Here is a 3796-nt window from a genome sequence, read left to right on the forward strand (position 1 = left end):
ACCCTTCAATGAAGTCCATGGCAATATCTTGCCAAGCGTCCTGTGGTATAGGAAGTGGTTGTAAGAGACCGGGTGGGTGTATGGTTTCGTATGTTTGTCTTTAGCAGATGTCGCAGGATGCCACAAAATTCTTAACGTCTGATCTAGCTCTAGGCCATAGAAAATTTGAGCTAAGGCGCTTAAAGGTGCAGAGGTATCCAGAGTGTCCTGCAGTCACAGTTGAGTGGAATTCATGGAGAAGTTTATAGCGCCATCCAGATGCTTGAGGGACAAAGACTCACCCTTCGTAATATAAGATATCATTCACCTAAGAAAAATGTTTCTTAGGGTTAGAGGCATGCAACAACTGCTGCATAATTGTGGAGGCTTCAGAGTCAGAAGGATATAAGAGTTTAATGGTGGCGATGCCTGCATCTGACTCATTTGTCTCCACAAAAAATTGTTTTGTTGTGATATCTTGTTCCTAAATTAATATTTAATTATTAAATTATTCAAGTTAAAGACGATTTTACCCTGAGAATATTTTAATGGGTTTAAGTTGACTTTTTGTTTCGGAAAGAATTTGGGATGTGAGTCATACCATTGCGTAAAGTGTGGTGATACGAGTTTGTAGACACGTAGTGGGCTCAAATCAGAATTTTAATGAAGAAATTACGATCAACGAAAGTATAGTGGCACAACCGTAAATATTTCAAAAGTCAGATTTTAAAAAATAAATAGATTTTCTTCTCTCTCTCTCTCTCTCTCTCTGCGAAATAGCCAGCCGACCATTCTTTGGCCAACAACTCCCTCCTCCGGCCACCGTTGGCCACAAGACCACTTGAGTTAGAACCGGCTCAACTTCCTCTCTCCGACCCACCCCTTCTCCGCAGCAATCGCCGCTTGTGCCGTCGGAAATATATAAAAAACCACCGGATTTCTTCAAAACTTTCCGTCGTCGTTTCCGACGATTTTGGCCACCAAATTTGTCGATCCAGGTATGCTTTCTCATCCTTTCAACGTGACTTAGCTGATGGTTGGGTTGGTTAGGATTGATTTTTGAAGTTTTGAGGTTCGAATTTTTGGTAAGTTCCGGCCACTTTTTGGTCGTGGCCTGAGAACAAAAGTTGCTCCAATAGTTGTCTTGATCACATAGGTATAGGTATTGTTGGGTGTTTCGAGAATTTTCCAGTTGCCAGAATTTTCTCAAGACAACCACACTCTATCGGCGCTTATGGCGGCACGTGGGCCATAGTTGGGTTGCCTATTTGGTTCTAAAATGTTCCTCATGTCGTCCCGAGCACGACGGTATGCTCGGATTTGAATTTGGTTATTGTTTGACAGTCGAATGGATTTACGCATATTAGGTGTTATCTGGGTTCGATATGTTCGGACCGTTGGACCACCTGCATTTCCAAATATGTTGATCTAGGTACCTCTAGGATCTTTTATGAATTCACGGATCGAGAATCAGAGTTCTGGATAGTCCGAATCAATGATTTAAAGATTATGTAAACTAGTGACTGTCCGATCGTGCGATCGCGAGCGATCCGACCGCTCAATTGAGACCATATTTTCGGAACGTGTTCAGTAGACCTTGTTGGACCTCTAGGAACTTTTGGATATGAAATCGGAGGTCGTGGGCCCCATAGGACTCGTTGACAAAAAATGGAAAGTCTGACCAAATCGCTGACCACGGGTCTTTTGAGACCGTCCCGTCCTTTGGAAAGTACTAGGATAGCCTTCGGACCTTTCTAAGGTGGCGAGTTTAAGTTAAGTCCTTGGAACCAAGGTATTAAATGCCGATATTATCCCGATAATATCGGTGTTTTGGGGGGCCGATATTTTCGCAACTATCCATGGAGTTATCGTCAATATATTGATATTTTTATCGATATTATTATGAAATCCAAAAATACATGAATTTTTTTGAAAAGCCTCCCCTGTTGCGCATAGAGGGATTCGAACCCCTCCCCCTCTGTCAACAGCCACAGCGCCTTATCCATCTTGCTGACGATGTGTTTGTGATTATATTTTCGGTGTGTAATATTTATAACGTCTTTAAAATGTCTGCAAGCTAACATTGATTTTAAATGCACGGTTGAAGCCATATAACGAGTTTGGTAGTGTTTGGACATTTGTTTTAGTGTGCATTACTCTCCGGACATTTGAAAGGAATGATTATAGGGATTTCAGGAATGCTTATTATTATTACTATTATTAGTGGTGCTATTGATATTATTTATAAGGGATTATGGTGACTTTGGGTATGATATGGACTGTGGTTTTGGTACTTTAGTTTATGTGTTTACCAGACTTTCTTCCTTATATTTCTTTTGATATAAAATTTCTACCCATCCTATTGATGATGCATCTGTCTCAACTATTTTGTAATTATTTTCTAATGGTAATGCTAAAGGTTTAAGCTGAGTTATATCTTGTTTAATGCTTTGAACTAATTTAATATCCTCACTATTAAAATATTTTTGACCTGTTTTACTAGTTTTACTATGTAATGCTGCAATCTTGCAATATCTATGAGAATTTCGGAAGTGGTATGTATATATTGATGGGCTATGGTTTTAGGAATTTTGAATAGGGTGTTTGGATTTTATTATCTTGTCTTGTGGGATTTTCAGAGGTTGTATATTTCCTAAGTATATTAATAGTGTTTTGAATATTAATAAAATCGAATGGGATTATTGTCTGCCGCGCAAATCTCACGGCCCAGAGTTCCGGGCCGAGGGGACGTGCGTTAACACGGGGTTTCCTGCTTTTGGGTGCGGTGCGGTTGTGCGCGGGCGTGCCAGCACGGTTTACCGTGCGTTGATGTTTGGTGAGTGTTGGATGGGTGAATGGTGCGCCTGTTTGATCTGTCTTCTTGGTCAAACGATTGTAGCCGAGAGAGGAACTGGTCTCGGCTGTTAGGTTCACGGCCTGAACTACAAGGCCGTTGAATGATGGTGTTGGTGGTGGGTTTTGGGCGGTGCTCCGGCGCGCTGCTCAGGGAGCGACGGTCGTGTGATATATGGGGTGAGTGAGCGAACAAACAGAGATGGTGCTCCGGCGCCTTGAAAATCAAGGGTCGTATGATATATTGATGAATGGATTCTGCTTACAACCTAACACTACTCCTAGGAAAGCAAGTAAAGATATTGAAAGTGCATTACAGAAGAAAATAAGTTGCTCCGTGGGAGGCTTGTTTTGGTGTTTGAACCCTTTGAATGTAGCTCGAGTCTTGTATTTATAGGAAGAGTCCCTGGATGAGTAATCGAGGCTGATTTTACGCATAGTGGAGTCTGATTAGCGCAAGTGGGCAATCCAATCGACATTTGGGATCGTGAAGTATGGTGATGAGACCCCAGAAATCCTGGTGAATCTCGGCCGCCGCGCTCAATCGTGGGTTTTGAACCTCTGGCCGTGGAGACGCATTTATTGCCTGGATAGCTGGTGAACCAACATCTCAAGCTGTCAGAATCTTTGTGAGAATGTCCACGTCTAATCACTCTGATCTTCATCACCAAATCCTGACTTCAGTCACTTCCCACCTTCCCTCATGCATTAAATGCTACTTTGTGGCCAATGGGTTTTGCTGCATTAAACAGGCACTACTTCATTAAATGAAGCCTGGGACCCTGCTGTCACGTGATGATTTGCCTTTAATGGCTTGGCCGCAAATTTGTTCGGCCTCGGCCTCGGTCTATGCTTGAGGCCGAGATGATCATGCCTTAGCATTTCCTTCTTTTATTTTTAAGAAGGCGAAGTACCCTGGCGAAACGCTGTGTTTCAGCCTCTGCAAACAAGTGCCAGGGCCGAG

The sequence above is a fragment of the Prunus avium genome, chromosome 1, assembly GCF_965620075.1.
Source record: "Prunus avium chromosome 1, drPruAviu1.hap1.1, whole genome shotgun sequence".
Taxonomy (NCBI): Eukaryota; Viridiplantae; Streptophyta; class Magnoliopsida; order Rosales; family Rosaceae; genus Prunus; species Prunus avium.